The sequence below is a fragment of the Ambystoma mexicanum genome, chromosome 11 (assembly GCF_040938575.1).
Source record: "Ambystoma mexicanum isolate Mex_15411 chromosome 11, UKY_AmexF1_1, whole genome shotgun sequence".
Classification (NCBI taxonomy): Eukaryota; Metazoa; Chordata; class Amphibia; order Caudata; family Ambystomatidae; genus Ambystoma; species Ambystoma mexicanum.
This window is the reverse complement of record NC_090934.1, coordinates 940,128,975-940,141,452: the sequence shown is the minus strand read 5'-3', so window position 1 is coordinate 940,141,452 and position 12,478 is coordinate 940,128,975. Positions and strand designations below refer to the sequence as shown.

Sequence of the window (12,478 nt, the reverse complement as noted above, 5' to 3'; positions counted from 1 at the left end):
CCCATTGATGGACTGGGCCCACCTTCTTTATAGTGTCCCTCTCCAAACCCCTGTCCCCACGCAACAGCCACTAAAAACTGTTTTAATATGTTTCCGTCCTTTGATATTTCACCTCTTAGTCTTCATTCAGTTAAAAGTGCCAACTCGGCTGCCACCCACTTCCATTCCTCAATTCTTGAACATACACAAATCATCCCATTGTGTGCAGTTTGATATCTATTTAGTCCCTCTTTTACATTCCATTTGAAGAACATTGTTTCTGCCTCAATGGTAAAAAGTCATGGTAGTCGAAGTCTAAAGGATCTGGAGAGCCGCAGGTTTCAGACCCCTAACTTAGGGGATCGTTCACATTTTAATTTACTTACAGTACGCAGTGTACGATGCACCCCATGCAATGTCCTGAATTTACTCATTTTAAAACTGCCATTTGAGGAAACCTGCCCCACATAAGAATATATTTTCTCACTTTCTCCGTCTGAAAGGTCACAGCCACGTTCATGTTCTCAATCAAAGTCTAGGCTAGTAGAGCCATGGAAGTATATCAAAGCCCTATATAAAGTCCTAATATTGTTCCACTCCCCAACAGTAGAAGGGTTTGCAATAAAAAAGAATGTAACAGGGGATACAGCAGGAAAATCTGGCCAGTTTTTTAATGCTAACAATCACCCTTTACCATACGCAAGAAACTGCCCTGTAAGAATATCAAATCCCTGCTACTCAAATGTTCAAACAGTCCGAACATACCCATAAAACTGCAGCCACGCACCACACCATCTCCCGTATGCTGGCACCCCGCCTCGGTATAGCCCCATACAGTTCTAATCCAATCGACCAGTTCCCATTTGCGTCATATGACATCCGTAGATGTGTGGGGGTGGGCCTCCGATCTCCTTAACCCAAAATAGGCCCACCTCTTAAGAAGTGACTACACGTTTGTCGGTGAAGCAAGTTTATTGTACAAATGGCCAGGAAGGGCTAGACGACTCTTTAGAGACCGAAAGAACCAGATTCTCTCCGAAACACACAAAGATTTCACATTCTATACATTTTACAACAGTTCGCATACTCCCAGAGATTTTGTCACAAAGTCATCCCCCAAACATGATTGGTCAACTCTATACAAAAAAAATCGAACCCCCCTCGGTTCCCACACTCTCATTGGATACATTTATTTAACCACCATCCCCTTTCAACACACATTTACACTATCTCATATTTACAGCACACCCTTTTCAAGATCTTTCCGTAGCAGGTTATGACATCATCACATGGTTACACATTCGCACAGCAATCCTAATTTATGATTGGGGACCTCTAACCCCAGTTGGGATGCACATGGCTCTACCAAGGATACTTCAATAATATGAGGAGAGAGAGAAACGAACAAGTTCCCTTTGAACTGACGATAAGCATCACATCTGCCCAGACTTGCTGGCATCCTTGCTTCATGCTAAACTATACAACTAGCATTTCAGCACGTATCGCCTCTGGCCACATCATGAGAACCTGATCGAAACCCATAAACCATTTGTCCACACTTCCCTTATACACCCCTTGCACCGGGTTAATTACCTGGCACCAAACTGACCCTACCAGGTGGCCGGTCTCATCATTGATCATTGAATAACAACTCCTGTGTACTTAAAAATATTGCATCTCCTCTCCACAATAGTACCAAGTAATAGAACCCATGCCTGGCTGCTGCTGATCAGTTTATGTTATCGCAGCTGCCCGAATGCAGTTAGCTGCCTTCCCCCAGCCTTCAACCTCGATCAACCAGCTTCCCAGGTCCCACAGAGCTTATCTCGCCACCCCAGGTTTCTGGGCCTACACAATCCATAGCTATGAGGAGGCCCACAGTATACAGATGTGTGTATTCACCATGTACTGTGTCCCCCAACTGTCCCAAACACATTTCCCTAAAAGACCCTTCTGTATGTATTGCTATGCATGTATGTTTAAGACTACTGCATCCCCTCGCAATGGATTCTCCATCCGCAAATCTACTTTCTCACGTATAAACCCCTAGCTTCCCATCTGTAGGCACTACATGGCATGCCACGCATCTACATTATGTTTATATTGTATCAGCAAACTTGTCATTATGTTGCAACATGCATTGAATCTAAAATATATTAACTATACACCTAGTAACACTATAGTAACAATCATCCATCCTTATTAACTACACTAGATAAATGCTAAATTGCAACATTGTTGTCACCCCAGTCACCAATTTGGCACGCACAACGCAAACCCTTCTTTTCCATTAAGACCATTATCGACAACCCAACAGATGCATCCTTTTATGTATCCTCTTCCATATCCGTGAGGTATTTCTGATTAACTCAGCCCCCTTTACATGTGTACTCCCTCAAGCTAGCATTTCAACGATAAAGCAGTTTAACACCACTGCACTAATTCCCTCCTCTCCTCTGGACCCAATCAATCCCCTGCATATTTTAACTGTGCTGCAGTATAGTATCATTCAAAACTAGGAACTCCCACCCCTCCAATGGTAATTTAAGGGTAGTCAAGCTCACTCTGTTGTTCCTTCACCCTTCCCTCTATCAATCTTACCAAAATGTGGTCCATAATCTTAAAATGCTTAGGTGGAATCAACAATGGAATACACTGATATACATATGGTGATCGGGGTATTATAATTATTTTTGCAAGAGGAACCTTACCCATCAGCGATATAGGAAGTTTAATACAGAATTCCACAAAAGCATTTATTGTCTCAACTTTGGCATAAATATTGCAGCATAAATTACCCTAAACCAAATGATAAATCTCAATTTCAAGCTACTTAAACATATGCAGGACCGTGTTATTCAAGAAGTCGGTTCAACGTTGTTACATCAACGGTCATTTTTTCTATGGTTTTTCTTTTGAAAAATGTTTAATGAAAAAACAAATCAAAAAGTATAGGGGGTGGGAAAGAAAGGGCATATAAGGGGTAGGGGTCAGGAATAGGTAAAAAAAACAATAGGGGAGGGGTTTTGGGGGGAACCGCCCCAAAACAAAATAAATGTGCTGTTTTTTCATAATAAACATTCAAAAGCACAAACCATCGAAAAAAAGACTGTTGATGTAATAACAGAACTGGAAAGTCAAATTAGGTCTCATACGATTCTTCACCACTGAAAATGTGTAGGGCTTAGCCCAGTTTATGCATATCCCAGACGTCATCCTAAAATTCTCTTAACTCTTTTAACATCACTGTGAAGATATTCTCGAGGTCCGTAACATACAGCAAACTTTTAACTGCATAAAGTAAAATGAATTCCAAAATCCCTGCAAGTTGCAGACCCTCGGTACTCGGATCCTGGACCTACACACCAGTGGTTTTATTGCGAATGCGAAAAGGACAAGTGAAAGATGACACCGCTGATACGTGCCCCGCGTCCCATTGCATCGAATATGCCTTGCCAATTCTCACCCTCACTGTCGGTTTGGAATATAATAACCTCACCCAATTCACCAACACTGGCCCAAACCCCAACTTCTGCATTGTAGTGAAAATAAATTCCCAGTTCCAGGAATTAAACTCCTTTTCGGCATTGAGACTCTCCACCGCTAAAGGGCCACACATATCTTTAAATTCCAATTTTGCAAATAATTTAGGTGCATTTATTGGTGTATACCTACCTGGTAAAACAACATCCTAGTCATAGTGAACCAACCCCTATATCAGTCGTTGAACATTTTGCATTAAGAGCCCACTTCAAATGTTGGTATCTGTGCTTAACAATGAGAGGCCTACAAGACATTGTAATGAAACCATCTTTTCCCAGATTCTGCAAGACTGTAATCATGGCCCGTCTCATTGATGATGGCAATTCACCCTTATTGTATACATCCTGATAAACTAATATTGGTGCCAATACTCCTGCATATTCCTTATAGTACTCTAAAGGGAGCCAATCCATACTCGGCTCTGAGGGACTGAATGGAATGTTTTATCTCACCAATGGTAATCAGAGTATCCAATGATTCTGACGTTGTTTGATCAAGGACCTGTAGGTGGCCTTTTGCTAAATAATCCTAAATTTGGTCCAAATCAATTGCCACCTCCTAAAGTTAGAAATCCTTATAAAAACCATGTAATATGCCATTAATCATGTCTGAGTAAACTGTAATACTCCATCTCTCCTGTTAAGTTCTGTGATGAAGGTGTGCCCCATATTTTCCTTTATCAACCATGCCAAGATTTCTCCCTGGTTTATCCTCCACGTGATATCGCATGAAATACCTCGTGTACTCCAACTTTGCTAATGCCACTACCGTTTGTGCATGGGTCTTCTCACATTGCCCTCTTTGTGTTCAGATGTTTTCGTAATTTTGCACTTATCGGTCAGTTCACGCTCTAGTTTTTCCAAGGAATGTACTAAAAATGTTCTTACTTCTGACACAAAACACTCCCCTCGAATACACACATTTAGGTCTTCCCAAATCACTCCAATACCCTGTTGTTCAAAGTTATTAATACGCTTCTCCACCTTATGCCCCAGGGACATTCTCAAATCGAGTTCACGTAGCATAGTCACATTCAGTCTCCTATTCAGAAAGAATGACCTATAGTCTTGCATCTCCCAGATAAACGTAGAGGGCACATGATCAGAGAGGATTCTCCCCAAAACCTAACATCTCAATTCTGCAAGCTAGCCACATTGTTAATCAATATCAAATCAATGAGAGAACTTATTATATGATCAGGGTTATAAAATGAATAATGGCTGCCCTCTGGGTGTCTTATTTGACATAGATATTTCATGTTTGTCTCCAACAACAGTTTAGCTCACCTAGATGAATTACCTTGCCGCATTGGGTGCCTATACTTTAAAGAGTCTAAAATACCCCTGCCAATATCCAAATAAGTACGTATCCTACACCACAAGAAAAGCACAAAGAGAATACCTTACACTGCCAACTCTTAGCTAGTTTCATACAGTCCTCATGCATCAGGGGTGTTTCCTGTAGGAGTGCCATCTGAACGCATTCCCCACAATATAACCATCTGGCGTGATTGCACCTACATACAGTGTTGCTGTAGAGCCAACAGGGCTCTCTGCCATAACTCCCCTCTCTGCCCAATCACAATCACAATCCACCACCCCTCTTTCCTGACAGGGCTACCTTGCAACATTACACCCACATTAAAGATACTCAAAGGTCCACCCCTGTTAGTCTTTTTATCCTGAACTCAACCATATCACCCCTCTCCAATCCTGATGTTGCCCTCAAATCAGTGACCAACAACATACAACTTAAACCACAACAAATGTCATGCAACGCCACTCGTGCACATCTTGAGGTTAAAAACCTCAAAGAGAAACAGGCAATGTGTACTTCAATAACACATGTAAAGATCATCAGAAAAGATCATTATCCCATGTAATACATAACCCATGTATGATCTCACACACATCAATGTACTGACAGGTACTCAGTTACTGGACCTCCTGGCTGTACATCAATTTTACTTTATACTATATATATATATACATATACATATATATACATATACATATATATATATATATATAAAGTCTCGATATGACCCTCTGTCTTTTTTTTATCGAGGATATGGGGTCCATGTCCCTGAACCTGCTGAGGCACAAGCAAGTGATAGTTGGTACTTACGAACATTGGAGCTAGAGGCTAATCTTTCCGCTTGGTCCGATACTTCTTGTGGAGATAGAAAATAATGGGAGTGGCTACCTTGCACGATCTTTCATTTAGCTGGAATATGTATTCCACTGAGAGCGCACGCAACTTCCTTTTAAACTGTGGTTCAAAGCACCTTTTAAACATGAAGCAACTAGAAAGTGATCCCGGTTCTAGAAGCTTTTTCAAGAAGAACTCAGAACTCTGCCGCTCACATTTATCGGGTAAACGATCGCTCTGAGATTGTTGTCTGAATTGACTCTCAGCATCCACAACCCGCTCCTCCAATGGGCAAGTCTGTAGCATGGATGTGTGTACTTGTGTTTGCAAGAGCTTAACAGCATCTTTCATGAATGACACAAGTTCCTCCACCTCCACATGTCTACTCAAGCATTTTGAAGATCCTGCTGAATGAAAGACACCTCTGTCACTACCAAGCATAAAGGGATAGTTCACTCTAAAATATTATTGGCTAAAAAGATGGCCCATAATCAAAAATATATATATAAAATATTTTTAAACCAAGTCCCTATGTAAAGTTTTGAGCAAATGAGGCTCAAACTCAAAAATTTCAAGCACTAGGAGGCATCCATTTTGTGAAATTGATGAGCCTCCTGTGCTTGTGTTAATCTTTGCCCTTGCGGCACTAATGAAGCAAAAGCCAGCCAGCTGTAATAAACAAAAGCTACCAGCAGGTGGCTTTTGCTTCATTATTGCCTGAGAGCAGAGATTAAAACAAGCTGCTGCTGTTAAGTGCTTTTAATTTCATTATTTTTTCAAAGAACTGCAAAATAAAAGCTGCAGTTTTCTTTCTAACTTAGAAAAAAACCCACAGCATTTATAACGCTGAATTTATGTTTGCAATGGCTTCAGCTTTGAGTCTCCTGGGCTTCCCCAGATCGGGGGAGCCCAGGAGACACAAAGCTGAAGCCACCACAAGCATAAATACAACGTTTTTGTATTTAAAAATACTGTGGTTTTCTTTCTAAGTTTCCCGGGCTCCTCAGAGCCCCGGAAACTTAGAAAGAAAACCGCAGCATTTTTAAATACAACTGCATTGTATTTATGTCTGCAGCGGCTTTCACTTTGAGCCTCCCCCAGTCGGGGGAGCCCAGGAGACTCAAAGCTGAAGCCACCTCAAACATAAATACATCATTGTTGTATTTAAAAATGCTGCGGTTGGGGGGCGCTGTTGCGCCGAAGCAAGATGGCCGCCTGAGTGCATAGCCCCGGACTACGAGGGCCCATATCCTTCTATATAACCTCGTAAAATACATTTGGAACATCCATTGTTGCCGTGGCTGCAAGATTGAACTGTATTCTACACTCTAGCCAAATTTGGGTTCCGGAGACCCCCTGAGAACCTCGCTATCACCACCGACTACGAGGCGCGGCTGACGGCTGCTTTTGCCCTGGGACAGAGCTCCGTGGAGCTCAGACCAGTGAAGCCACCCAAGCCCCCGACGCGGGCGGCCTGTGTGGGGGAGGGGCATCGAAGCACGCATCCCGTGCTGAACAACCGCGCAGCCCAACAAATCTCCCGGAGGACCTGCAACTGCACTGTACCATCGCGGGATGGTGCCCGGAGCCTCTGACCTGTGCTCCCCCTCTCATTCGGAACCAGAGCTGTGAACGACCGGAGCCGCCGCTGCTGCCCCGCGCCACAGTGCGGGCCGTCTCCCTCGCTCCCCCCTCCTGCGGCGCTCCGGCCACGGTCCGATATCAAGGTAAGGAGGGCGGGTGGCATGGAGCGGGCTCGAAAGCAGGGATCCTACTCCTGCGGCCGTGGACTGGCCTGGGGCCCTCTCCTCCCCCGACAGTGTGCGGAGCTGCGTCATTCAGCTCTCCCACCTCAGCTACTTAAGCCACCCACAACTCGACCGCCCCTGAGGGAGCGACTCAGGGCCTGAAGCCCATATCACCCCGGACACTGTGGGGGTCTCCACTCCCCCCCCACCTCTTCATACCCAACATACTAACGTTCCACTGAAGGACCAACCGGGGCATCCCTGATAGAGCGCTCTCTACCCACTCTAATCCATGGCCACTGTGCCTGCACCTTATGCACCAATGCTGCGGTGACTCAGTCACTCACCACACGCCCCCTTGGGCTCCAGCGCCTGCCTTACACGGAGCTGACCCGGCTATTCTGGACTATCAGTGCCTTCATCCCCCACCGACTCTGCCTTAGGTGTCGCCCACCCACGTGTCTGACTCCTGCACATTCGGGGACACATACTAAGCTTAACAGGAAAAGCTCAAAGCGCACCTTGCTGCAAACTGGACACTGACCCTGACCCACAGGGCCGAAAAGCTATTGTGGGACTCTCACTACCTCTGAGTGCCTACTTTCGTCCGGGATTCCGGACCCTGATCCCGACCCTCAACATGACCAAGGGTGCTGGTGCTGGGAAAAAGCAAGGCTCATTAAACATGTTCACTAAACCGCCATCCAAGCTTGTCCTAGAGGACCACGAGGGGCAACCTACTACCTCTGCCCCATTGGCTTCAGATGACTCGCAGAAGATGCTAGAATATATTCGGGATGGCTTCACTACGCTCCATACAAAACTAGATGACAAGCATGGGACCATCTCCTCCGTTAAAGCCCATATCGAAAAAACGGATGGAAGAGTCGCTGAGGTCGAAACCAGATTGGGAATTGCCGAAGACGACCTGGGCTCTCTACGCGCTGCAGTCTCCATGCTCACCAACCGGGTGACAGCGGTGGAGAAGAAAAATGATGACCTTGAATCCCGCTCGAGACGGAACAATTTGCGCATTATTGGAATACCGAGGACAATATCTCAGAGCCCATGGAGGACTATGTGGAACGCATCCTAATGACACTCCTTGATGCCGCTAAACTCTCCTCACAATTCGCCATTGAGAGAGCACACCGCTCCTTGGCCGCAAAACCCAAACCTGGCGCACCACCGCGACCCATAATAGCCAGGATTCTGAATTTCCGGGACCGCGATGCCCTCCTACGAGCGGCCAGGATCAAGGGAGAACTTCTCCTTGGTGCAAATAGGATCCACCTCTACCCGGACTACTCAGTGGCGGTGCAACGGGAGCGCCAATCGTTTATAGCTGTAAAAAAGAGACTTCAAGACTTAGGAGTCAGGTACTCCATGCTGTTTCCCGCAAAATTACACATTGAACACTCCAACATAACTTTCTTTTTTACGATCCCGGAGGAGGCCTCTAGGTTCCTCGATGAGCATTTCCCTGGCTAATCCACTGCTGCCACAGGCTCACTCATAGAGGTTCTGGACGACGCACTCCTACTGTGAATGCACTTCTGATTATTCCTGTTGGATTCACCCTCCGTGCTTTGACCTTCCCTAGGAGAAGAATCTCACTTTGTTTGACTATTATTGATACCCTACGGTCACTCTTGGGCTTGTAGTGGGCCAGCGCCCCTGGAGGGGAGCCGGGCTCAGCGAAATGCTCGCAGGCATGATGTGTCATGGCTGGAATCATTGGTAATGCATAAACATGTTGCAGGGACCCACCTGTCTTTACCATAAATCCTCCACTCATGTAACCTAAGCTGAACGCACTTGCTACTCCTACTGTATTTTGTACTATCCTCACCCTCTTCCAGTCCGTCGCGCCACGGTTAGGACTGCTAACAGCCCCCCAGGCGCTGATGCCGAATTGTTTGTTGACGATTTGTTGGGTATTGGGTTTCATTCCTCAAGTTGGGGGAGAGATGTGGGCGGGCGTGGGGGGATTGGGAGTTATGTTGGAAAAATCTTGGCAACCACTAGAGAGGACACATGTGACATACTAATACTACACAGCACCCCGGATGGGGTAACGCATGGGCCTAAGCCGAGAAGGCGTGGACCAACACGAGCACACAGTACAAACTTCAGACCACCACTCCACACAGATGGCGGATAACACTATAACCTTCATGAGCTGGAATGTTAGGGGTCTAGGCAACTACAGAAAGATGTGACAAATACAACTCTACGCTGAGCGTCATGGTATCCAAGTCCTATGCTTGCAAGAAACCCACGCTCGCTCCGAACAATGCGAGAGATTCGCTAAACAATGGGGACCCCAGAGGTACTACACAAATTACTCTACTCAAAGCAGAGGTATCCTCACCCTAATCCATAGGAACCTTAAATTCAGTTGCTCCCATTCGCATGTTGACCCCCTTGGGAGATATGTACTCATTGTTGGTAAATTACAAAATCAAGAGGTAGCCATTTTGAATGTATATGGGCCTAACATAGACGACCCTGAATTTTACCTGCAATTGGCCTCGATTCTCTAAAGTTACCCCCAGACCCCGATCATATGGGTTGGAGACTTTAACACGATTTTAGATGTTACCCTATATGGGTCGGGCTCCAGACCCCGCCAGCTTTCAAAGGCAGCCTACACGATCCTCACAACTTTAGCCCGACTGGCTGTGGTCGACGCTTGGCGCTTGATGTACCCAAACTCCCACATGTACACCTATTACTCATCGGTTCATGATTCACATTCAAAAATAGATAGATGGCTAGTGTCCGACATACTAATAAGGTACCTGTCCCACCTGGCAATCCTCCCCAGAACGCTGTCCGATCACTCCCCGGTGGTAGTCTCTCTAATTTGGGGACATGACTCTGAAAAAGCGAGACAATGGAAAATGAGGCCCTATGCCCTCCTAGACCATACCTTCACTTCTGAACTCGAGTACTCCATTGAGGAGTTTTTCGAGGTCAACAAAGATTCAGTACCCTCACTAGCCACCCTATGGGAGTAAGTCAAAGCGTACGTCAGGGGTATAGCCATATCTAAAGGTTGTGGCATTCTAAAACGTATTCGAGAGGATATCGCTGCCTGTGAATCGTCCCTGGCCGACCTGGTATCCCAATATTCTCTGAACCACTCTTCCACAGCGCTTGCAGCATTGGGTCAGGAGCTGGATAGGTTCTGCAGCCTTGCAGAGCGAGAAGTTAAGTTCCTCGACAATCCCTGGGCAGTTAGACGGTATGGGGAAGGCGAACGGCCGGGTCGAGTACTGGCCAGGCTAATTCGACACGAGTTTGGCGCTCCCAACATCCCGGCAATTGAAAGGGTCAATGGTACTCTAGCTACCTCATTGCAGCACATCAACACAGAGTTCCTTTGCATTTTACACATCTCTGTACTCTAAAGCCGATGAGCCTCATATCTCAGAAATCAACGCTTACCTAGAGGAACTCCCTCTTACGGCCCTATCCTTTGACGCCTCCGCTTCCCTAGATAGACCTTTCACCGTCGAAGAGCTAACCGAAGCCATCGATGCACTCGCTGCGGGCAAGGCCTCTGGTCCTGACGGTCTCCCTATGGACTTTTAAAACGTTATAAATCTATCCTGGCCCCACATTTACTAGCAGTATGTGAAGACGCCTGCGAAGTAGGCACACTACCTCCCTCTCTCCGTGAGGCCATGATAACAGTACTCCTCAAACCTGGCAAACCCCCCACCCAGTGTGGCTCATATTGGCCCCTTTCGCTAATAAACTGTGATGTTAAAATATTTGCGAAGCTACTGGCTAACCGCCTAGCCCCACTCATGCCTCACATCATACATCTCGACCAGTCAGGTTTTGTCCCAGGTAGATCCACATCCCTAAATCTTAGGCGGCTCTTCAATGTGATCAGTAGAATTAATCCAAACACACAGGCGGTAGCAGCCACCCTGGACATGCAGAAAGCATTTGACTCGGTGTCCTGGGAGTACTTGCGGAGAGTCATGGTAAAATGTAGGTTTGGCCCCAACTTTCATTCCTGGGTCCGGCTCCTTTACACCAACCTAGTAGCCAGGGTCCGTACCGAGGATAGGTGTTCCACCCTCTTCCAGATAGCCAGGGGGACGCGACAGGGATGTCCTTTTTCCCCATTAATTTTCGCTATAGCAATTGAACCCTTTGCTGACATGATGCGCCAATCACACTCTCACAGGGGCTTACGCACAGCGGGGCAAGCTGATATTGTTTCCTTATACGCTGACAATGCTTTGCACTACATCCGCTCCCCAGAAGCCAACCTAGCTCCAATTCTACATGACGTGACCCGATTCGGTCAGATGTCCGGACTCAAAGTAAACTACTCTAAATCGACCTTGTTTCCACTCACGGACAACACACAACCACCCACCGACCTTCAGGGGTTCACGTGGTCCCACTCCACCTTCACCTATCTGGGAGTGGCGGTCTCCCGGCACGTACAGAAGTTGCGCACCGATAATTACTTAGCAAACCTAACGATCAAAACTGCAAGTTGGGCTAGACTCCCCATTTCCTTAGCTGGTAGAATCGGTATCCTTAAAATGGCTGTACTGCCCCAACTCCTATACCGCTTTACAAACATCCCACTATGGCCGGGCGACAGCTTCTTCAAGAGGCCAGCATTACCAATACCTTTCTATGGCACTCCAGTGCAGTCCGGCTCAAACTGACTACACTCACCACTCTCAAAGAATTAGGCGGGTTTGGCGCCTCCGACTTCCTCAGATACTGGGTAGTTGCTCAATCCCAATTCGCCTCCTTCTGGTTCAGCACAGGGATCCCCCCACCTCATGTCCGACTTGAAAAACCAAAGGTTGGCGAACGCACGATTGGTTCCCTAATTCTTAAACCCGTTCCACCTGATCCCGACTCACCGGACCCGGTGGTTAGCACATCACTTGCACTCACAAAAATATGGGTAATGATTGCAACACCTAATCCGTTCCATGATGACCTCCCGCTCTGGAATTCTTTTCCTGATGTCCCATATATTTCTCAAACTATAGTCTCCCGCTGGTCGGAAG

General features: G+C 46.3%; 1 protein-coding gene across 7 annotated transcripts in view; it reads left to right on the top strand.

Annotated features, from left to right (window-relative positions):
• The window catches only part of LOC138503953 (uncharacterized), an 863,233-nt gene that overhangs the window by 839,311 nt on the left and 11,444 nt on the right, over nt 1-12,478 (top strand). The gene's annotated exons all lie outside the window — the stretch shown is intronic.